General features: G+C 45.8%; 1 protein-coding gene across 10 annotated transcripts in view; it reads right to left on the bottom strand.

The window, feature by feature from the left end:
* The window catches only part of PTPRF (protein tyrosine phosphatase receptor type F), a 341,929-nt gene extending 318,161 nt beyond the window's left edge, over positions 1-23,768 (bottom strand). For 9 of the 10 annotated variants that reach the window (XM_052666114.1, XM_052666110.1, XM_052666113.1 and 6 more), the window contains exon 1: positions 23,371-23,513. The gene's annotated coding sequence lies outside the window, so the exon portion shown is untranslated. Of the gene's footprint in view, positions 1-23,370; positions 23,514-23,643 lie in introns of those variants that run through there. The other variant, XM_052666105.1, reaches the window with a different exon arrangement.
* Between the last annotated feature and the right edge of the window lie 1,291 nt (positions 23,769-25,059).

Raw genomic sequence — 25,059 nt, forward strand, 5'->3', positions numbered from 1 at the left:
GCATAATTTTCCATACAATTAAAAAGCAGTATGAGGTACATTCTTTTTTCTTTCCCCCTAATTTAACAAAAATGCGATTTTCACTTACTCCTGGAAGGCGTTCAGCTTCCAAGCTTCCCCAGTGCACAGCAGCTCGGTGGCATCTCAACTTATGCACCCTCACAAGGGAGGAGCAATGCAGCCTCGTTCCGTTTGTCCCAAAGCTGTCTTAGGTTGTTTTCATATTTTCATAAGTGGGTGGTTGAGCTCCTTCAAAGAAAAAAGCCATGCACTGCCTGAAGATGGTAACTTGAACTGCACGGTGCTCACGTTCCCTTCAGCATGAGGACAAGCAGGAAGCCCAGGGGCTGTCCTTGGGGCCATGACAGACCAAAACACATGGGGGTTTTGGTGTTATTTCAGCTACAAAGCCAGACACAATTTCTCTCTCTCTCTCTCACACACACACACACACACACACACACACACACACACACACACACACACACAGAAAAAAAAAAAAGAAAAAGATGTTGACTCTTTAGGTTTGTTTTGATGCAGAAGTGGAGACCAATCTCCAAGTGCTCCTGGTCCTGAAACACACAGATAGGGAGAACAGTGCTCTAAGCACACGTGGCTGTGAGTAGCAAAGCCCACCGTGTGGTCTGAAGAATGGCTGATGGACTAAAGGAGTCATTTGCTACATGCCGACAAACGCATTTAGTACATTGCCACAGGGATTAGAATTTGTCTGGCCATATTAAGTATCTTATTTAATATAAAGATGGGAATAAACTTTGCAATTACATTTTCAGAGACAGCCTGCAAAACTGAGGACTACCATTAGAGACCGGGAGTGTATGTATTATGGATGAAAAAAAAAGGAAAATAAAAAAATCAGTTTCCACCTGGAAAAAAAAAAACGAGCAGAAGAAATATAATTCCAATGTATTCAATGAGCAGTAACAACTCAGAAAGAAGCAGAACCAAGAGAGAGATGATACAAATGAGATTTGCAGTTGATTATTTTATGAATAAGAGACTACAGCATTTTTAACTATCAAAGAAAATTCGAGCAAAAGGAAAATCTTGACGAAAGGAAAAGGCTAAAGCAGTTCTGCCCAACTGCAGAGGAATAGAAATTGAATGCTCAGAAGAAGTTTGGTGCGTTTAAAAGACAGATTTAATACTAGAACTGGGGGGGGCAGGAGTAGTAAGGAGGGGAAAGAAGGTGAGAGAGCACTGGGGATGTATCGCAGGTCTCAGGACAGGGTGAGGGGGGTGGCAGAACACCTCTGGACCACATAAGGTGTGTGAGGAGCAGACATCACACTCAGCAGGGACTCTGCTAGATTGACTTCCTGTTCATTAACGAAAATAATGAAACTGGGCAGCATCAGGCAATAAAGTGCATCTCTTAATAGACCTATCACAGAGCTCCCAAGAAGGGAAACCATCCTGGAGTGGCTTCCTACCAGCACAAAGCTGTATAGGAATTCAGAGCAGAGCAAAGTCAGGTGGAAGAAAAGATCAGCAGTATGCAACAACCTCATGAAACTATAAAGTAACCCCAAAAGTGAGGAACTCCAGACCTTCTCTAAGGCAGGCATGCAAGAAGCCCAAAATGACCAGTGGGGCCTACACAGTCATGATGGCCAAGATTTGAGCCTCTGCCCTGGACAAGAGGAGGAGGACCCACACTGGAATTGCGATGTCAGATGTAGCTGGCAGGGAGAAAGGAGCACTGCACGGAAGTGGAGGAAGCTAACAGTTTGTGCCACTGCAAGGACAGGCTGCACCATCAGCAAATGATGAAAGAAGAAGGATTAAAAAAGTCAAGTAGCCTGCTATGCTGACCACGTTTTAAAAGCTCAAGGGAGAAATAAAGGAAAGGCTGAACAATTAGAATGTAATTGCAGACTTATAAAGCATTTTTATATGTACACACTTAGCTGCAACAAGTATGGAAGGCAACACAGAGAAAACAAACTTGAGACATATAGGGTGAGAAACGTGCATTCAAGCATGCGGAAATCAAAACTACAGCAGACTGAGATTCTCAGCAGCAGTCCTGCAAACACACACACTATGGCAGCCCCACAATTCTATCTGCATCACCTCAGTGCAGTGCAAATTGATAGCCACTGCAAATGAGCATTAATAAGGGCAGGTAAGAGCCTCAGGCAGACATATCTGCACCATTCCATAACATAATATATTCCAAGGAGGTGAGCCAGTAAAGAGATACGAGCAAACAAGCTTGGTAAATACAGACAATAATTATTTTAAGACATGGAATACTGGGGATCTATTTATAGATTAAAGACACACTTGGACCTCAAGTTCACATAACAATTTCCATATGTCTTCCTCTCATATCAGCAAATTGTACTTCTCCTAAACATGAATAGTTTTACAAAGACTGCAGAAACCAAACCTTAAGACATATGGAAGATGATTATCTTCTTCCAACCAAAAGCAGTAAGGGAAAAGGGGCTTATAAAGTACACACAAAGACCAATGAAGTCAATCACTTTGTTAGAGAACTGCAGTTGCTTGATAACAAGAGCACAGTAGATAAAATACTTGTATGTTAGAAAGCCATTTGACTATATCAAATGACACTCTACCAAAATTATTTAAACTGCTTTCAGTGGGGCCTGAATACTGCACAAGGAAATAAACAAAGCAAACTGAAAATCATATACCAAGTCTTTGGATGAATCTATCAAGGACGCAGGAAGCCTTCTTTATTTTTTTTCTTTAAAATCCTAGCTAATGATGCAGAAATAAAGCATGTGTTCTTAAAATCCGTGGATGATACTAAATTTAGGAGATGCAAGCCCCAGCGAGGACAGAGAAAGTTGAGAAACAGGCAATTAAAAATAAGATTCTCCTTGGGAAAGTGCAGTGAAGACATCCGACAGGAAAATAATCTGAAAGAAAAATTCAGTGGGAGTGACAAACCGAGAAGCCAAGAAATTCTTACAAGGCTTGCAGTGTGATTTGGTAACAAGAAACATTAATGAAACCTTGGCTACGCATGCAAAAAAAAGAAACACCACATCAAGCAGGAGAGAAGCAAGAGTAAAACATGCCCACTTTGTGTAGCAAACAATATAGAAAAATCACAGAAGTCTGCAGTACTAAGATGGATGCAAATAGAACTGGGAGGAGACGGGCCTTATTCAGAATAGGGTATGCTCGTAGGCGGACGCATTTAAAAGGAAAAAATAGGCATAAGTATCTGAAAGCTCCCTTCTAACAACCTTTCCAAAGCCCCAGTATTACAACCAGGCCCAGGAGACAGGCTTAAATGACCATTTAAGAAGAGTTCGCTCACACAAACGAGATTAGCAGCAGAAAGCTGGAAATGCATTGAGCGCTGTCCCACAGGAGCTCCTGCGGGCAGCGCAGCACAAACACGAACAGGGCACGGCCATCCTGCATCAGGGCCAGCCAGCAGAGCTGGGCAGCCTTCAAACTGGCTGAAGGTTGTGAATTTCTCAGCAAAAGATGAAGTAAATATTTGTTTTCCTCCAAGCACAACAAATTCCATAACAGGCACGCTGACTCACAAGGAAGTAAGTCTACTCTTGTTTATGGAGCACGTGAGCAGCAAAAACAAGAAACACTGTATGTGTTTGTTCACTATATTGAAATTCAAGGGGTTTTTTTTCCTTTTTCTTTTTTAAATTAATTATTGTATCTTGATGCAACACATTTCCAGCTCTAGGAACAGTGAAGCGGCACAGCCCGGCAGTAGCACATAGCCCAGCAGATATCTGGCTTTGAAGTTCACCCATCACTGGGACCAAGAGGCTGCAAAAAAATATAAAAAAGAAGCAGCCACAAACCCTCCTCCTCCTGCCATGTCAAGGCACTGTCCTCTCCACTCAAAATCATTATTTTCTGCACAGCTCAAGTGCTAATACATGTCAGTAGACATGACGGCCAAAGAACTGTTGAAGAATAGGTGTAAACTTTACAGGGCAAGAACTGTTTTGCTTTCGTTGCTGGGGCATAACAAGTTCAGTCAAGTTTTTAAAACAAAGCCTAGGCTGCAAATGAAACCCAAACTATTTCAGCTGCTAGGTTCACTCTGGATTCCCATTCCTATCCGCAGTGCTGGACAAGCCAGCCTGTGTGGAACCAGCTTGTCTGTCCACATTAATGACCATCTCATTAGCATACATTATTCAGAGAGCAACATTTCAGGCATATTTAGAAACTGGGATTTTTAGAACTCTAAAGAGATAAATACTAATACCAGATTACATAATTTTGCTAGATGATATTTACTGAATGCTAACAGAACACAAGGGAACCACAACGCTTTGCTGCCTTCAGTTGGGCACTAAGGGTGTATCTGGTGGTTTTCTCAAATAAAACATTGTTTTCAGGTTGCTTCTGTACAACAGAAGACAAATGAAAATAATCAAGACAACTCTGCCAGAAATATCCCAATTTTCCCTGAGCATCTTTAAAGACATTCATTCTAATTGTATCATATTGATACATGATGGACCAGACCAAACTTTTTAAAGAAAAGTGTTATTTTCTCCTACCTATGTGCCTATCAAAAGGCCAACCTACTTCCTTGTAATCTTTAACAAAAGATTTTGTTTAAATACAGCTGTATATTTTTTCACCCAAACATTCTTGCAGCAGCTCCAAAGAGAAGTACGACTCCATTTTGTCATTTGTAGACTAAGGATACTAATTATCTGACTCATGGGTTTTCAAGATGAATGTAATGATGTACTAACCACATGTATTTCAAGTCTTGTGTTTTCTCCTGTCCTTTCTGTTCAATCATCACTTGCCTTGATAGTTTTTGTAAGGGTGATTGCAACCTCGGCTCTGCCTGGCACACTGCGTTCTCACCATCACATTTCCCAAGGTTATGCCTCAAGGTTTAAAAACGGTTTTTTCCCCTCTGAGATGATCTTCAGCAATTGCCCCAGTTCTGAGAAATGAATGAAGCGTTCCCAAAACAAGGCAGATTTCAGTAGTAAATTGTAGCTAAAAAGAACCTACGTGACCTGCTTTAGAGGCAAAGACTGCTAAAAATACAGCTGGCTGGGTGAGACATTCGGGCAGGCTTTTGGGAACGTGTTAATTGGGTAATTCCTCCCAGATTAACAGTATACAAGATTCTTGCTTACCATCTAAAATACTTTCCTTAAATAGTCAAAACCATCAAGCAAGGGTAGATGGACCTTTTGTTACAGTAGTTAATACAGGATTGATTTTAAGGACCTGACCTAATGTCCCAGAAGTCAGTAAGAATTTTTGCACTGACTCAGCAGAAATCACATCAGATACCAATATTAATCTAAATGTTAAAATCCATTCAATTTATACCTGCAGATGAAAAAAAAAATAATCCAGTCTTCACAATCCACCAGTTTCCTACAAAAAAAGCTACGTCCCCTGTATTTTACTTGCACAGCATTTTAACAGGCGTGCCTTGCCGATCTCAGAGGTGCACAAGATGTCACAGAGGGAGCTGCAAGCAAGGCACGACCAGTCTGGAAGCCCACCCAGCACCACAAATCCTTTATAGAGATGTGAGAACTTCAGGGGAAAACCTAGAGCTCCCACCAGAGAACACTACACCTTTTTCAGTTTAAGAACTGTCTTGGTCTTTTAAGATTTAGGAGCTGCTCAAAATAATAATAAAAAGAATCTGTATTTGATTTAAATGCTTTTTCATCTCCCAATACCCATAAACATCTAACTCTCTGCTGAATTTTAAAAGCAGATGCCCTGAACTGACCTCCCATGCAAACACCTCCTCAGGTGATCCAGCACACACCGTAAAAAGTTTCCTTTCACCAACCTTGAATTGCCCAATTTTCAGTTGTTTCCTATTTCTTTTCTATCTCACAACACAAGAACAGGCTCCTGACCTAGATTTCCTGAACAATTTACTATGTTCTAGAATTAGTTCCCTTCTGATTTGCCTTTTTTGATGCAAAACAGTACAGTGTTTCTTCATATAAAGTCTCCCCAGTCACAGATTATTATTGTCCACCTTTCCTGGCACTTCTCAATTCGTTATGTAAAGCTCCCAAATATAATTCAAATACCAGTTTATTAGTTACTTTTTAGGTAATATCGGACTTTTGAGATCTGAAGAACTTCTGTTCCAACTGAAGTATTTTGACCAGTTTGAAGGTATATCAAATGATATTTGTATTACTTCAAGAATTTCTAACATCAATTGAATCATCCCTGGTCAGTCTTCTGTATCGATAATATCAAAAAAGTTACCTAGGGAGCAATTTCAGATATATTAAACTGCTCTTTGTGGCTTAAGACTAGGCTCGTATCCTTTGCAACACGTATTCACAGGCATTTGAAGCACTATAAATATTTTGCATCATGCTGTGAATGAGTCAAATGCTGTTTTCCAGGCAAAAATGAAGTACAGAGCCAGGCAGCATTTCAGTTCCCTCAGTATTCTCTGTGGCAAATTATTCGTAACTACGAGTAGTCTTTGGCCATAGCAATACAGGTGAGAACAGGCAGCTGCAAAACTTGTGAACGAACACAGCAGCTCAACCAACTTGGGAAAGGGGAGAGTCTGATGGAGGGCATAAGGACACAAGTGGTAGCCCAAGCTATGAGGTGTGTAACTCAAAGTGCTCTAGGGCACAGCCCTGGCCCTGAGTCTTGGGACAACTCCTAACCTGGGGGAAAGACTCAGTCCCAGCCAGAGGCTGTGGGCCTCTCCTTGGCTTCCAGCTGAGATGATCACCACTAGAAGCCATGATCTGCATGGGGTAACCTTGAGCACAATGCTTCAGAGACGCAGCATGACCTACATCACGTCCCACCAGCTCAAATGGAGGAACACGTTTAGCCATGTCCTTTGGGAGCCAAGGACAATACAGACAAAGTGACTCCTTGCAGTACACTCTGACAACTACCACAGGCCAAACCGTCGACAAGATGAAGACAAAACCAGTTTCTTTCATGCACCCCAGGACAAAAGGGACTGAAGACCGTTAAACAGGTTTGGAAAGCATCCAAAACACCACTGGGATCCTAAAAGGAACAAAAGTCTCATTAGAAATGAGTTCAAATTTGCCCTCAACAAAACTCAGGTAAAGGTTCAGATTTGTTATTTCTGGCATTCTAACAAGGAATAAAATAAAAACAGCTATCAGGCGAGGTATAAGAAATGACTGTATTGCAAATGACTCACCATGAGCCAGTAACCCAGACACAGAAATTTACCAACACACTAACCAGGTAGAAATAAGTTAAAGACCCGTAACTGATGCCTAAGCATACTCCCAAGTCCAGGCCACCCAATGCAAAATGTAAAACTTCAAAGTCTGAGTCTATTACGAGCTATATCCACAGGAAGACAGCAGTCGCTGTTGCACAGACCATTCTATGGAGAGATTTGTCAACGTGGGATTGCTAGGGGGCTAGCCTCCTCTGTAGAGATTAATACTCTTGTAAAAACACTTCCAACAGAGGGGCTGAATCACCTTTATCCAGAAGTACAGGGAAAAGCTGCACCCTAAGATACTTCTACCTCTAAAGAGAGTCCAACACCTCCCAAAGTTGAGCTCATCTCAATTACAGAGTCCTCAAGTGGATACATGCACTTTCAGAACAACCACTATTGTGTGCTATTTTTGCTAAGCAAATCATAGCTTTGTCATAAAATTAGCATTGTTCTTTTTCAACACCTTTGCAAACATGATACACAGGCTGTGGGAGAAGTTTAGGGAGCAATTTATCCTCAGAAAAAGCTTTTAACAGTTGTCGAAAGTCACAGTATGACCCTTTCTCCTCACTGAACAGTTTAAATTCCACAAAGCTTTTGCGACTATAACCAAAACAATTAAAAAGTGAGCAAGGAGATAATGTTTATTTCCCACCACTCGAGACACACATTTGTGTAACCACTTTACCTACCTTTACATCCACAGTCCTAAAGCGCAGATTCCAAGAGCTGAACAAAACACTCTATTTTTCTACAGTCATCCCTGCCCCCCAGTCATGCCAATATTCATACTGACGTTTCCAAAATCCACCATAAGTTACGCACGTTTCTCCCAGAATAAACCATTTCTCTGCATGAACTGCACATTAATGGAATTAATCTTTAAAGAAGTAGTAAGATCAGTATTTCAAACAACGTTTCATAGATGATTTTAAAAGCTGGGCCACCAGAAAAAAAATAGAAGTTGAGGAAAATAAGTGAATTATTTAACAACACCGCTCCAGAAGGAGCCTCACTGCATAAACTTAGTGAATAGAGAAGCTGCTAATGATCTTCAGCTAGTTAGACACACCGTTTTAAAACCAAATTGTAAAGCTTTCTGAAAATTTAAGTTTGTGAGAATCCAAACACCATACCAGCATTGAAAAGTAGGCCACAGATATGTCGACTGACACAGCCTCACAAGAACAGAGACATTTTCTAGTTCTGAATGAAGTACTACTGACCTGCCTGCATGGAAATGAAAATGGAAAAACCCTCTACATGACATTTTGCTGTCCATGAAAGGAAAGTTATTTTGATGCATAGCACTAGACAGAAGCAGCAGAGCAAATCTCTTTTGAAATATGTAAGGTAGAAAGATCCTGGATAAATGAAGGTATTTACAGGATATTTGGAAATCATTAATATTGTAATATGTTTTTAAAAGAAAGCATGATTTTTTTTCCCCATCAACTTGAACATTAGTATAAGAATTGAAACAACTCTATCTTCTCGTGCTATTTCTCATACATGTCTGTAACATTCACAAGTAATTCCTTTCAACTGAAAGCAGATCTTCTCATTTTATGAAGAGGTGTTTTTTGCTTCTGATCCAATAAGACAAAAGCACCAAAGATTGCTGTCTCCCATAGCCTCACAGGGGTCTGATATCAAAAGGAGACCAAAGACATGATCTGTTTTGTCAACAAATTGGCATATTTGCAAACATTGCACTTCTGCACACATTAATTACGTCTGAAGATTTTTATCAACACTTCCTATAAAAAGCACTCACTCCAATAAAACAAAAAACACAACTTCCACAGAAGCAGGAGAATCAGCTTTCACAGTGCCCAGGACAAGTAACATCTAAGTGCCCTCACCCATAAAGCCTAACGAAGAAATTCAGCTCCAGCTCTAATTCATGCCACCTTTCTTTTCTCAACACACTTAATCCTTCTCTCAAGGCAAAACGGAGTCGGTGATTTCTAACTCCCTGCAATGTGGATGCCCTCCTCACTCCAAGACATGCTGAGATTAACCACAGCTGACAATGATGCATTGGTACCACAGTTCCTACCACTCCAGGAGGGAGCTCCACACTGACATTAGCAGCAAGCTGTTTGTGTAAGGGAGGTGCCACCTCTGCACGAGGGACTGCCTGTGTCTGTCTGGGCACTGCTGCCTTTTACCTGATGCTGGCACACAGCTATATTTAGGCACCATTTATGTTCTACTGAAGCCCTCTAAAAACTCACTGCAAAGCACAGAATGATAGCTTTTCTCTTGTTTTTCCAAGGGAGAGCCTTACACAAGTTGTTGTAACAATTGCTGAGGTCAGTGTTAGCAGGTGATGACCACAGCTGGGAGACAGGTGGGCTGTGCTCCAAGACATCTAAGCTGCCTAATGGTGTGCTAGGGGCAAAACAAGAACAACTTCGCCTTCGCTTGCGGTGCAATCCCGTCCCCATGGGCATTCGCTGCACCTACAAACTGCTTTAATCCACAGAAAGCTATTCAGCTCTTCCCATCCCCCTGTAAGTTATTTTTCTGCTGCTTCAGTGAAACGATGCAACACCAAAATAGCATAAGGTAAGCCGCAGCAGCTGGGAAAAGCACGAGAAAGCAGCAACTACTCGTTTTTGCTTTCAGCTTCAGCCAACTGCAGCTTATCTATTCATTGCTCTTGCTCAAGAAAGTAAGTTCCATGGATAAGGCTTTACTGCTGAGGGCATGCCTGATGTTAAGCAAACTGGGGACACAAAGTTCACAGAGTTCAGGGCGAAGCACAGGACATGAATGTGAAAACGGATGCACGGGGTCACACGGTATGTCCTGCTAGCCACACTGTCTCTACTGAAGCCTGTAAGCAAACAGCAGTAAGACAAGCACATCTGCACTTCCCTGAGCATCTCCATAGCCTTCAGTACTCCCAGTGGTACAGACCTTCACAGTCTGCTGTGGTTTGTCTAATTGAGCAATCCCTTAAGCTCCCTCAGCAGCTCCACAAGTTTACCATCTTCCAGCTATTGTATATTCTTCTGAGATGAAAGAAAAGGAAGAAACAGTATTTCAAGCGTGGACAAACCACAGGTTTAGAAATGGCACAATAACGGTCTGTATTTTGTTCTCACTCTCTTCGTAGCATTTCATAAGATTTGATGAGCTCTCTTTGATCGCTGCTAAGCGCAGAGCTGGTGGTTTCATGGTCTCATCTATCAGTATCAAGATCCCATCCGGAGAGGTGACAGCCACTCTGGAGCCCTTCACTTTCCATGACAAGTTCAGACTGTCTTCTGCCTCCAGTACAACTCATCTCACATTTACCTCCACTGAAGGCAGCTACCACGCTCCCTGCACTATCCTTTTATGCCTAATCAGGGAAATACAACACATTTCATGAATTATTTCAGTTAAAATCTGGAAGTCGCATTGATCGCTGAAAACAAGCCAGCAATAGTAAGGAAACGTGTACAGGGGACAAAAAGCTGCTGAAGTGATCCCAGCATGGAGGGTAGGGCACTCCTACTATGGGGCAGCGCACTCAGGAAGGAGCTTTGTGGGGCTTTGATCCTTCAGCTATTTGAAACCACACAAAAGCTGAATGAAAAAGGTACGAGATCCCAAAGGAGTCAGATTCCCACTTCTCCACAGCAAGCTTCTAAAGTTCTCTTTTTATGACCACCTTCCACCAAAATAAATAAATCACTTCAAGCAAAAAAAAAAATATAAACCGAGGCATTTCCACTCAATTCCTTTCATGTCTTTCCACTGCCTCATCTAGAGTCACATGCTCAGTCCTGACCTTTCCAGATTTTCCTCTCTGCCTCGCCACACTTATTCAGACTATCAAATTCATTTAGTGAAACTATCCTATCCTTTCACACTTGACTCTTTTCACAGACAAGCAGTTCATTTTCATGCAGACCCACTTTTAACTTCAAAAGGTTGCTTTGTATCGCGGCTTCTGATGTCCCTTGTTTAAAACACTTTCAAATAAGGATCTGAAAAATGCTGTGGCTGGGAACTCAGCATCTTCTCTGTCCCTCCTGAAAGAAAAAAAGAAAAAAAAGAAAAAAATCCACTATTAAGCAGAGCGAGAGGCCATGCACCCACACAGAACTTCTATAGCTTGTCAGCAGCTTTTAGCTCTTCTGCACACAGTCACAGTCAGTGCTCGGAAAGCCAACACTTGCCTATATGTTAACCCCATCTGAAGGGCCAAGTGGAGCAAGAAGGGACAACTCACAGCACCCTACTGCTCACTGCACCATCGAGGAATGCTGCAACATCCCCAACTCCAGCCAGAAGGCTTTGCCTCATCCAAGATGCTTCAGCGATCACGCAGAAAGATCCGAATTAACAGGACTACAATGCAAATCCATAAAGCAATTAGGTGGGAAGATGGAGCAGAGTGGCTGGGAAACTCACACCTTCTAAGCACACCTAGAAAATACATTTGTGTCACAGCAAACTGCTGTGAGAACTAATGAAGCAGCTTTATTCACCAAAGCATTTTTCATTTGGAGGCCACAAATACAGGGGAACGCTCGTTCATCGCTCACTTCAGAATCAAAGTTTAAGAATCATTTTCAATTTAAATTATTTATAACTCAGTAGTTTCAGGGGAAAAAAAAAAAAAAAACGCACTGAAAGGAGTAGTACATTACAGTAAACTTCTCATTAATTTTCTAGTGAAACACTTGAGTTTCTAAAACCTGACTTTAAAAGTTAATTACGCACAATGTGGACGCTCCAAAGTCAGGAGGAGCTCAGATCTGAATGCTGTCTAGTCACTTTTGCAAAACCTGTGTGAAGAAAACATTATAATCATGCTGTTTTCTTGCCAGAATAGGAGAGAGGGGAAAAAAAAGTACTATCAGCATTTTTAAAACCACATTTTAATCCCAAGAGGGCTTTGTTTGTATTGGCCTTTTCTCCCACAAAACTCACCATCCCTATTTCTACCACAACAGCCACGGCTGCTTATCCAGCAGTGCACTCAGCTAAGCCAGAGTTGCAGCCACTCTTCTCATTTTCCCCCGACTTTGGCAAGAGTAATGCAGAGAGTTAGCACAGGCCTCCAGGAAAAGGCTAAGATCGAGTTCTTTGGCTTAAACACCTGCTCCCCTTCCCCTGAATCAAAGTGGAAATACAGCAATTGAAAGCGTCATTGTTCTCACACAAGTTCTACTTCCCTACAGCTCACATCTCACATCAAAACCACAGCACTGAAAAAGTCAAACAATTTTCCAGCTGAGTGCAGGACCCATTGATAAGCAAAACTGGTTCAAGACAAAAATCACATCTTCTGTATTAAAATACCGGTCAAGCTGCTGACAAGGAGACAAATGAGTTTTTAAAGCACTAACATGAGCTCACATAAAATTAAAAATGATCATATTGAAAAAAGGTTGGATAACAGTGATGCGCCTCATGCAGCCCAATATTTCATTTTGATTTTTTTGAGGTGTTATTGGAACAGAACATCTCCCCTCTCCGGAATTCCATTTAATTCCTTATTGCCATGTACAGCTAATGCAGGAGATCAGATGAGGCTTTGACAAGTCTTTTGCACATCTCAGGGCAGCAGTGCCCTCTCTGCTTAGGTCAGTAACTCCAGTCACCAGCCAGCACTGACAACCCACAATTAACCATTTCCCCCTGCCCCCATCCCTTCCCATTCCATGTGACAGAACCACACCAGTCTGATTCAGAGCCAGGCCCGGGGCCACGCAGGCACCATCTCAGCATCATCTGAGACTCAGAAGCAGCAAAAGACAGAGCATAAACCACAAATGGAGGCCAGCACCCAACAGGACTGCTGACTGTCCAAATATTTAACTGCTCTCCAGTGCTGCAGGTCAGGTGGGTTAATCAAATAAACTTGTGTATCCTAAGGGTTTGCCCATTGTTTGTGCTTCCTTTAAATCCTTCAGGTTGGATATTAGGAAGGATTTATTCTCAGAAAGAGGGGTGATGTGCTGGCACAGCTGCCTGGGGAGGTGGTGGGGTCACCATCCCTGGAGGTGTTCAGGAGCTGTGGGGATGTGGCACTGAGGGACTCGGTCAGGGGGAGGGGTAGGCAGGATAACTTTAGAGGGCTTTTCAAAGTCTAACGATTCTGTGATTCTTATCTGACTTTAGACTCTGAAGAACTGAGCCCCAAGCAGCTAATAATATTTGCATACAAAAGCCAATGAAACAGATGTCCAGATTTCTACATCATCAGCTGAAAGTTCTTCAAAAGGAGGTATTTTTGCTACATGCAAACAACATGACAAGCCTTTTCAGTGCACACTGGCAGCATGCTCTGACAGGTAGAGGCCATGCTACACTAAGAATCTAAGTGATGCCATAAGATTTTGATTTAGCGGAGTGTTGTTAGGGTGGTATGGTTAGGTCATGGTTGGACTCAATCTTTAAGGTCTTTCCCAATCTGAGTGATTCTATGCTTATGTAAGATGTAATCATGCTGTAAAGTAGGAATATGGCACAGCAATTCTCCCAGACTTGACCATTCAAAATTACCAGGACAAGAGAACAGCAATAAGCACAGGCAAAGTAGATGCAAAATGTTTTCAGCGTGTTACAATGGAAATGAAAATAAATGTAGGACTAAAATATAGCTTACTTTCACAGGTTTCTAATGCCATTTGTCTTCATTCAACAAGAATTTATGCACCATTTCAACCTGATAAGAATTTAATTCTAAGTAATAAAGCTTTACAAATTGAATTCAAAGGAAGAAAAAAAACACCAGCATTTCCCAATTATTTCCAGAGCCCCACAACTCGAGGCTTCAGCTAAGGGAGCAGGGAAAGCTGCCGCCACAAAGCGGAGCTGACATACGACCCCTGGATACAGCGGCACTAGCAGGCAGCTATGCTAAAATCAATACTAATTCTGCACGCTTCTGTTATGAAAATAAAGCTATGAAATTCCCACATGCCCACCTGCCAAAGGGACAAAACTCAGACCAACTTTGTCGGAGAGGATTTTTAAAGCCTTTCTAAAGGCATGTAATGGATTCCAAGAGCGATCGTGCACTGAATGTTCGGTGAACCAAATAATTTTTAATACGTTCCTCAAGGGAGTTTATTTTATGTTTTTAAATCACTGAGACCTTGCAGTGACACTCCGATTCAGAAGAAAAGAAAGGCCAGTGCTCGTGGGGTGCAGGTTTTGTTTCTTCCAGGGTGGTTGGGGTTTTTTTTGGCTTTTTCTTTTTTTGTTTGGTTTTTTTTTTGAAAGAAGAGCCATTGTGCCTACTACAGTTTCTAAGCAGGCAGCAAGAAATATCTGGATTTCTACAAAGCTTTAACTTGCAAAATCACTTCTGAAAGAGTACAGTGAGCAATTTTAAGGTTTCCCCTTGCAGAAGAACTACATCAGCAAAGAAAGTTGATCTATGGAAGAAATTGCAGCCGGTACCAGGCAGCTCACCTCCCTCAGCCGCAGCTGCATGAAGGCAGCAGATCCACTGGGCTACCAGAACCACGGGCCCAGATTTGGAATCCAAAAGCAACGCAAATCGGGGCAGCTTGCAGGTTTCAGGCCAACCTCCTCTCCCCCAGCACCAACACACACCCACCTTACCAGCCACCGTGGCACCCTGTGCTGCGACGGCAGCGTCAGCACGAGATGCAGCTCCTGCAGATTGGAAATGTTCTCAGCTGCACCACGCAGCGTGCAGGAGAACAAGACGAAGAGCCCCCAGCGCCGCTGCCGTTAGAATGACTTCAGCGGGATTAAGCAGAGCTATGGAGGGAAAGCCTCACACAATGAGTCCTTTCATAGAGCAGAAACAAAACCTAACGCTAATCACACCAGCGATTCAGTTTCCTCTCCTAATTCCTAATCAGACATCAACAAATAAAAGCGAAACACTTATTCTTATTTTAATTCTCTGAAATAAACACAAGCGAATGGAAGCGCTCTGCCCGCACCGCCTGAGCTCTGCAGCCCCTTTACCTCCCCGTGAATGCACGGTCAGCTCAGCCTGCTCACACCACCCGCTCACAGAGGGGTCTGGGATGGGAGATACGGAGAAGAGCAGCGTTAACAAGCGGGAGAAACTTCAAAGCTCTCAGACAAACTCAGCTGAAACACTCCTCCATACAAAAAGGGACCTTGAACCACAGCCATTAGAAAAAACATCTGGTGCGCCGCTTTGATTTTCAACGTTAGTCATTGGACAGAAACAAAACATCATTATTTTTTCCCCCCAAAGCAGCAAATAATTGCAAATCCACTTCTACACATAACCTATCATTTATCACCTCATCAGCGACTGCTTGAGTCTGATGGAATTAAACACTCAAGTCAGGCAGTTTTTGTTAAAAGCAATAATTACATTGTTACTAGAATATACAATTAGGTAATAAAAAAAAACAAAAACAAATCTGCCTAGCAATATTTTTTATGCACTCTCACAGAAATATTACCAGACTGGAAATAGGCAACGCTATAATAATAATAATAATAAAAAAAATCCACTTGCACCGAAGTATAGCTACTTCTAATTTAAAACTTCACCCACAGGCAAAAATACATAAATGATTAGTATTGTAGTGTTTATTTTAATTACACTGTGCAAGAAGAATCCAGGAGGCTGTTAACTCACTTCAGATACAAAGGAAGCCAATATCTGAGCGCTCATCCCCACTTGCAGCCTGGGCACCACGCAGCTCAGCCCAGCACCACCCCAACTCCAACAACAGAATGCCAGCATTAATCCTGACATCCCAAGGCAACGTGCAGCAGAGGCATTGCTCAACAAAAAACAAGCAAGAAGAAAAGCAGGAGGTCATCAGAGTCTTCACCTGCTCCTCGCAGACAGCATTTAAGAGCATCAAAAATTCACTAGCCTTCCAAGCGCTATTCGTCAAAGTTTAATAAGAAAAAAACAGAAAGCTTTATCTCAAACTCACATTTACAAACACTTTCCAGCAATCTGACTGCTACACAATGTGTTGTTCTGCACCACACGACTCCTGGTGCCTGCCTTAAACAACAGCGATCCAAGCAAACAAAGCAGTCCATGGTTCCCAGTTATGAAAGACATGGTCTTGTCTTGATAGGACAAGAGGGAATGGCCTTAAGCTGTGCCAGGGAAGGTTCCTTTTGGGTATTAGGAACAATTTCTCCACCAAAAGAGCAGTGATGCACTGGCATGGGCTGCCCAGGGAGGTGGTGGAGTCCCTGTTCCTGGCAGTATTCAAGAACCATGGAGATGTGACAGTAAGGGACATGGTCAGTGGGCACGGTGGGGTGGGTTGGGGACTAAATGATCTTAAAGGTCTTTTCCAGCCTTAATGGTTCTGTGATTTCTGCAGCCACATGGCTGATCCCAGCAATTCTGCACACATCCTTTAAAGACAGACATTTGCCTGTCTATCTAGGTGGTCTTGGCCAACCAAGAAGCCTCTGATTGCTCTTCAGAAAAATACATCATCTTAAAAAATGCCCAACTTGATGGCAACAGGTGGGCAGGTTGCTGGAGGAGCGCAGCAGCCTGTTGCCTCATAATCCTTTCGAACTCTTCCTTCTTATAATTAATTATGCTGCTTATTTCTTCCACAGACATAAGCAAGAGATCGTCACTGAGTTATTACAGCAGCACACTTTTACTTTGTAAGCAACATTATAATAAAGCTTCAGGTAAGAAACATAGTAAGAGCCAAGCACAATTATCGGCAGAAACAGCTTGCTCCCATAAAGCGGCGGCATTTTATCACTGAGGCACACTTGTCACCCTTCCACACATTTCTCCCGTACAGATGAGGCTCTCTGTGAGCCACAGTCTCAGCAGGCCAGAAAGCCAGGGAAGTGAGCAGCCAAGGAACGGAAATGTGAGCAAAGCACGATGCGCTGCTGGGCAGTACGGGCCCATCAGAACCTGCACTCACACAGCTCTCCTCCAAAATCCAACCACGAGTAACAGAAGAGCTCTCCGTCCATCAGCCAAGAGCAGAGCTGCAATCACGCCCATAACCCGTCCCTCCAGAAGCTCTCCTTGCTGATCTGTGTGGGTGAAGAGGTTGGAGCCCACAACTACAGACTGCAAAAGATGAGGTCAATGGAGGAGCCGTTCTGAAATGCCCCTTGTGAGCCAACAGTCCAAACAAAAGACTGCAGCAGGTATTCCACCACAACACCGCACATAAAGCAAGCCCATGGATCCAGAGAAATGTCAAACCCAAACCAGTGAGACTTTCTGAAACACAACTCAACCTCACAAGGGTTTGGAAGGTGACAACGCTTTTCTTCAATAGTTTATAATTTTACTCTAATGTCAAGAGGCAGAATTAAAGCAGGGACTTCACAATCTGCTGAAATACTTCTCTCCCTTGGTGCAGCCCGTGCTTTATTAATGGAAGATACCTACGGACAAGGCTACAGCAAGGAGACAGTTGGTATCTGGAACACACCTTCAGAAACTCATGCCTCAACCTCAAATTAAATACAATTTTACGAGTATGCTTTCTACCACATAATAATGCACAGATTACAATACATAAGACTGTAAAGCAATTTTGTCTGTGCCCAAGATCAGTCTCAGCAAAACCAACGAGAATATGTATCACAAATTATTTCTACATCCACTTATCCATACGCTTAGGAGGTTAATTTTCACTGTTTACGTTAATTGTTACATATTTCACTTAACAGGGAAAACAGGTTATTGGATTCTGCGTGCATTTTCTATTCAATTTGTATCACCCCACAAATTCTGTATTACAAGTAGTTAAAACACGATGGAAGGTGCCTTCATAAATTACAGGTTTTTTTGTTAAGAAAGGAGAATTACTATCGATTCTGCAACTACTAAGCCTTTGATCAAATTTGATGAAACAAATGCAACTACGATATACACGTAACTACATTGTGTTTGGAGAAAAGTAGTATGTCAAAGTTTACAACTTCATCCAAAAGTAAGTGTTTCCCCCCTCCCCCCCAACAATTTCCATCCCCAAAACACAACACCACAATGCCTTCTCAGCATCATGTACAAAAGGATGAGGCCCCTCTTAACCCAGTTCTGTGGATCTCCTCTGACGTACACAGCCCAACCGAAGGCTCTGACAGTCTCCAAACCTGCTCCAGAAGAGCCTGACAATAGTCCCATTTCCATCCCTACTCACAAATGCCTCTAGAAATGTAATGGCTTTTCCAAAACACTCCAAGAACTAATTTTGTGAGGAAATTTAACTGGAGGATCAAGTACCATCCCATGAATAACCTCCCGCTCCTGCAGAGAGGAGTTATTACAAAGCTTAAGTGCCCGGCTGACTTCAGCAGTTAGGATGACACACAGGAGAAGAATCTGCACACTGGAGGGATAGAAAAGCAGCTACGCTATGTGGATCTCACAAAATAGAACAGATGTTATCCTTTGCATACACACATGCAACTCAGTGTCAAGCACTCCATTTGAAGGGGAAGAAAAAAAAAATAAGGAAGAGAGGCCTATTAACCCAAAAGATAATTCCTCTCCACAGTCAGATGCATGCATGCTTTGTTTAATTACAAGCAATGACAAGGTTTCTCACACTGCTTTTGAGAAAGCGATGTCACATGGCCAATCTTCACATTTCTCCTCTCTTCAGTTTCATCCGACAACTCCTAACTGTAAACTTCTTGTGCCAACCTAAATAATTCCTCCCTTTCTCAGAAAGGCTGGAAGAAAGCACTTACCCACTTGCCAGCTGCAGCTGAAATTTTGTGCCAAGAAATAAATGTCTTTTGGGCAGGTTGGAAACTGGAAGCTTCTATGCCTGCTGAAGGACAAGGGTAAGAGCAGGACAGCCCTATTCTTTCCCAAATTAATGGCATTTCCATATGTCAGCTACACAGTGGATTGCACTTAATGAAAGCATCCGAACAGAGCTGCCTCCCCCTCTCTGAGCTGAGGCGATAGGAGATGCTCTACCAGTTTTGATCTTAACTAGATTATATACATTGCTTCCATCCCCTGCTCCAGAAGTTGTCTCTCTATTTTTGCTCCTTAGAAAAGGTCTCGGACAGCAGACTCCTTGAAGGAGCCTGACTATTGCACCACGTTTCTCAGGAAGGCACAGTTGTGCACACACAGCATGCACTACCACTAAATAGCAGCACTCCAGTTGCTCGTCCTTAACCTCCTCACAGAACCCAAGGATGAGAACCTCTGGCAGCAAGCAGAACCACTGCAGGTGCAGCTCACTGCAGCCTCGTGAGCATGGCGAAGGTGAAGACCAAGGGCTGCTTCCATCTGCACCAAAGGCACGAAACCAGAAGGGTCATGCTGAGGGGCAGCACAGCGTCTGCACACAGGGCTTCCACCAAGGCACTGCCAACGGGCCTCATCCCTCTGCTCCCTGGTTTGCTCCTTCTCCAATTCCCATGAGCTCCCCTGACTGCAGCACGCTGCTGCCCATTTACCCATCCTGCATTTTTCAGGGCTCTGCAAAGCTCTATGCGCAACTTCTAGTAATAAATCAGAACTGCAAAAACAAAGGCATGAACAAAACCTGTGCTGTTCGAGCAGAAAGCACTCTTAGCCTCCTTGCTCTACAATCATTGGCCCCTTTCCCACCATCCTGTTTGCATTTTGGTAGCAATCTGATTTTTATATTCAGGAATGCTTGGCCAAAATTCCTTAACAGCCATTAGAAGCTCAACTAAGAGAAACATGTAAGGATGGCTGTGTACTGTGCCAAAACTCAAGCACACACTCCTACAGAAAATGAAACACATGTGCGTTACTAACCTGAGCAAACTATGAGGTATACTAAAAGAAACAAATGTCTCAAGACACGCAACAGTATCACAAACTTGGTTTCAATGCACACAGCACAGGGCATGCCCCTGCTACCTTCACAAATGGAGCTGAGCAGCACCCCTTCCCTCTGCTCATTAGAGCTCTACAACTGGTGCCTCCCGTGTGCCTGCATGCACCGTTTCATTAAGCTCACTTGACATTACATGAAGAAAGAGTACAAGAAAATTGCATATTCCCTGCCTAAAGTAAACTTGTCATTTAAACCCAGCGTATAGATAGAATCTGATACAGCGCTGGCGCCGTGAGTCATTCCTCAGCTTCAGAGTTTGTACAACAGTATTCTTACATATGTTTTGCAATACTTTCCAGTCAGCTACCACCCTGTGTAATTACAAGTTTTTACTGGAAAGGAAGCATACATCTTGCATCCGAGCACTGCACTGAAGCAGTTTGCTCTTACAGCTGGATTGCGATCAGACGTAACAGCATGTAAGGAGCCCTCCAACTGTACGCAAGGTGAAAGTGAAGGCACCTCCTGAAGTGGTGATGGTGAGCACCACATAGATTTCCCAACAATCTGTTCCTAGTCTCTTCCTGGCAGCTCAGGTGCCAGGCCCTCGCTGATGCAGCTTCTTTACTACCTAAGTTAGAGCTGCACTCATTCAAACCCTGAACCAGGCATCTGCTATCCATTACAGGCGCTTCACTCGAGAAGAATGCGTTACTTCTGTACCGTGGTGAAATAACCCATTAAAAATCCTCCCTGCTGTGCCAGCTTCACCTTTTGTTTTTAGGCTGGGTAAGAGAAGGGTAATTTAACTCTCAGCCCCAGCTTCTGAGTGGTACTGAAAGAAACAAAGGTATTCAGAGCCGAGATGGAAAGGTTTGTCCTGCTTGGCATTTCCAATGGGATCAGCCCCAAACCTGTGCCTGGTGGCACTGCAGGGACGTTCCCCACGCACCACTCCCAGCCTGCACCATCACAGAGAGCTCTTCCTCCAAGCTTTGAGGTTTGTTTTAAAGCCAGTCATCATTACTCCTACTGAAATTAAAATGGATCAGATTGGAAAAAAATGAGGAGAAAAGCACCCTCCGTGCAATGAAGTTGGCTGGTTCAGATTCAGGCGCACACAGCAACAATTGGGCTTTTTTCCCCCCTCCAAACTGCACATACTATGACCTACAAGAAACATTTTCTGCTTAAAAGTAATACTTAAATGGAGATCTATGGCTGAACGTTATCACAAGGATTGCACTTACTTGACAGTCTGCTATTAGCCAACTCCATTATCGCTATTTGCAGTTTTTAAATGTACAGATTCAGAAGTAACTGTACAAAGCCTCCATTACAAGTGGATTTATGGAAAGCCACAGCAATAATCATCCTCATTAAGCATATCTTCCCACAGCCCTGCATTATGTGGACACAAAGAGGAAAACATTTCTTCTCTGTTACCCACAAGCTTAGATCTTTCTCCTTATAATCACCAGCTCTGACTGCGTTTGCCAATGACAGTTAGGTAATGTTCCCAAAAGCAGGACTTGGGTTAAAAATAATGAAGAAATACTTGCACATCTCTCAGCCCACAGAATAGGAAGGCTGCTGCTTGGGTTTTCCAGGTACTGACCTTCTCCCTGCTAACATGGATGGGAATAAAACATTATCTCCAGCTCCTGCTATGTCACTAACAGCCTGAACCATACTTCTCCGAGATGTATCTACGGATACGTGTGTGCGAAGAAAAGGGCAGATGGCAAAATCGGTAACGAAGCCGAATTACAAGAATCCCTTAAGTTGAAGTGATGTATTAACTCCACAGCCCTGTTTGACCCCTTCCCTGCGGTCACGCTGAGCCCTATTCCAACAGGCAGGGCAGCATACATGGCAGTGACGTACGCTCAGAAACTCGCACGGTGCAATGGAGGGGTGAAGGCTGACACTGAGAAGTTGGCCACCCCCCGCCTCGCCATGCAAACAAGCCCTCATGGCTCTCCACACACTTCAGCACAGTGACGCGCTGCTCCCACAAGCTCAGCCCCATGGCAGAAATAGTAAAATGAGGATTAAAGTACACTTGTTCCCTCCATAAAATCATTCCCGTGAGCCGAGCACTTCCTGCATTGCTGGAAGAAGCGTAGTATACTTAAATAAATAAATAAATACAGGGAAAAGAAAGAAAGAAGCTGTTTTAAAGCCGCCCTGGCAGCCCAGGAACAACCATCCGCAACCAGGAACAGAGATAAGTCAATTGCAGCGGTGGACCTTTGTAATCTCAAATTAAATTTGTCATTTCTCTTAACATTTACTTTGAAAAATGAGCAGCAGTGGTTCTACAAGAGAATAAGGAAGCTGTATTTGCCATCCCCACTCACGGCAGCCGTCCTCAGAGAGCTCTACAACAGCAAATATCCAACCTCGCCTACGTTTGCAGTGTTGGTTATCCGGTTACCCTCAGACTAAACCCCTCCTTACAGCTCAATTCTACACTCGACGTTGGCGATGCAACTTCATTTGCTTACATCTGAAATCAGCACAGCGCTCCATAACGCCGTACCGCAGCTGCCCTGGTCAGTCTCCAGGAAACACGGCGCATCCCTCCAGCACGAGAGCAGAAACACTTCCCTCTATTCCACGTACTCACGCCGGGCGCTCGTACTGCTCCAAGTCGGCTCCAGGGAGCTCTCTCCCACAGCACCCGGACATCGGGCGCTCACTCCGCTAAGAGCCCAGAACTCCGGCCCGAGCCCCGAGCCGCTCGCCCGGAGCCCAACAGGTCGCGGCTCCCCAATCCCGGCGGCGGCCTCGGGGGCTCCACGCTGAATGCGGTATTTTTCCCCTCCGATCCCGGGACCTCCCCCCGCCCGCAGCGCGGGGCCCTTTGTTCTCGCACCCTTGGCCCCGCACCCCGCGCTCTCCCCGGGGGCACGGCGCGCCCCGCGCCCGCTGCAGCGCCCTCCCTGCTCCGAGAGCGGCACCGCACCGCCCGGCAACGCCGCGAGCCACCCTCGTCCTCCCCGCGCCGCTCCGGGACGGCCGCCCCGGGGAGCCCGGGAGCCGCGGGGAAGGTCACGCCGCGGCCCCCGGCGAGCGGCCCCGCGGCGGCAGGTGCCCGGCCGAGCCCCGCCGAGCCGCGCTCCCCGCCCGGGGAGGCCCCCGCGGTGCGAAGCCGGCGGCGACCGCGCACCGCGTGGCGGCCCCGGAGGGCGTGGGGGGTGGGGGATCCGGCAGCCGGATCCCGGCGGCCCCGCGGGCCAGAGACCGGCCGGCAGCGGGGCCGGCGCCGGGAGCGCAGAGGCGAGGGGCTCAACAGGCGGCGGAGTTTGGCGGCTTCCCGGGAGCCGAGCCCGCCGCGAGGGGCTGCGGGGCGAAGGCGCCGCGGCCGTAGCCACTTACCGGAGCTCCGGGGCTTCGCCGCCCGCATGCTGCCTCCGGCCGCCGCGCGAAAACCGCCCGCCGGCTCGGCTCGGCTCGGCTCCGCTCCTTCAACCTCAGCCGCCGCTACCGCCGCTACCACCACCGCCGCCGCCGCCGCCGCCGCGCGGGACCGCGCTCCGCGCGCGCCGCCGCCTCCAGCCCGCCCCCGCCGGGGCCGCGCGCCGCGCCCGCCCCTCCGCCGCGCCCGCCCCACTGCCGCCGCCGCGCCGCCACCTGCCGCCCTCCGCTCACCTGCGCTGTGCCCGACTCCGACCGCCGCACTCGGCCACGACGCGAAGCGCCGCAGCGCTGCTCCCGGCCGCTGTCGGCTCCGCTCCGGCCTCCGCCGCCACCCAGCCCTCCCGCCGAGTCGGCCCGCAACCCGCGGGCACGGCCCACCCCGGCCAGGTGTGGGCGGGGGCGGGGGGCGGCCCGGGGCGGGGCGGGGCGGGGCGGGCGCGGCCCCGGGCTGGCGCTCGCTCGACGCCGCCGGAAGGAGCCGGGCCGGGGGCCCCGCGGCTCCGCGCTGAAGGTTGGCGTCTGTGCAGCGCGAGCGGCGCGGCCGGGGCCTGCAGAAAGTTTCCGCGGCGGCAGGTGGACGGCAGGCTGGGACCTGTTGCAATTCCTGATCGTTTTGGCCACGTTTCATCAAGCGCTTGTGACTGGAGAACCGTCTCGGCCCGCGCGCCCGCAACCACACGGTTTCTTTGGCTGCCTTGGCGCTTACATCCCTTCTTCTCCCTCAGCAAGTTTCCCGCACGGTGTAACCCAGCCGCTCTGTGCCCCTTCGCACGGCGGAAGGGTTAAGTCTCGCTGCGCTGAGCTTTTCGGTGCTCGCTGGCTCCTGGCCCAGCGCTCTCTCGGCGCTGGATTGCATCAGAGCGGGCAGGAGCACCTCGTTACGCTCCCCCTCCGCGCGCTGTACTTGGAGCGCTTCGCCGTTTCCCACGGCATGTTAATTTTTTCCCCTGTGGTCTCCAGGATTTTTTCTCATGTGTTTCTTGGAGGATGTTCTGCCCCGGTCCTCCCACCCAGGTTGAACCAGGGCGCTGCTCCGCGTTGCCCTGCACAGGGCACCTGGAGCCCATCTCGCGCCCCTGGTACACGGCGAGCCCTTGGTCCCGAGACGCTCCCTGCTCAGTGTCCGAATGTCGCTGCAGAGCAGTCCTTCTGTGCGTTACACAGCGAGCTCACGGAGCTCCCAGTAAGTGTAGCTGGCGTGGGGCCAGGCAGCACTGCCAAAGTGCCCGTGGGTTCGGCGCTCTGTATGAAAATTTGGATGTGCTTCAGAGCGCAGGGAGCTGGCTTAGGGCAGGAGCTCCCAGGGCTGTGTGGGTGTCCCATCCCTCGGTTCACACATCAGTAACTGTCAGGTGGGTCAGCTCAGCCTGGCCCCTCTCCACTTCATGTGGAAGCGACAGGTTTTTGAATTTTTCTTTAAAAAATGAAAGATTTGGGATTTAATGCCTCCTTTGCTGATGTTGTCAAACTCTTAACAACTGATGAGAGGAGACATTGAAATGCTGAGCCAACCCATGGGATAGATTTTAAAGGCACTCCTAGGCACCTAAAACAGGGGTTCCTAAACACCTTTATAAATGTGGATTCATGGGACTGACGCAGAGCTGCATCATAAACTTTTGATACCCTGGAGCTTCTAGCCAAGAC

Source organism: Tympanuchus pallidicinctus, unplaced genomic scaffold, assembly GCF_026119805.1.
Source record: "Tympanuchus pallidicinctus isolate F22 unplaced genomic scaffold, pur_lepc_1.0 scaffold7, whole genome shotgun sequence".
Classification (NCBI taxonomy): domain Eukaryota; kingdom Metazoa; phylum Chordata; class Aves; order Galliformes; family Phasianidae; genus Tympanuchus; species Tympanuchus pallidicinctus.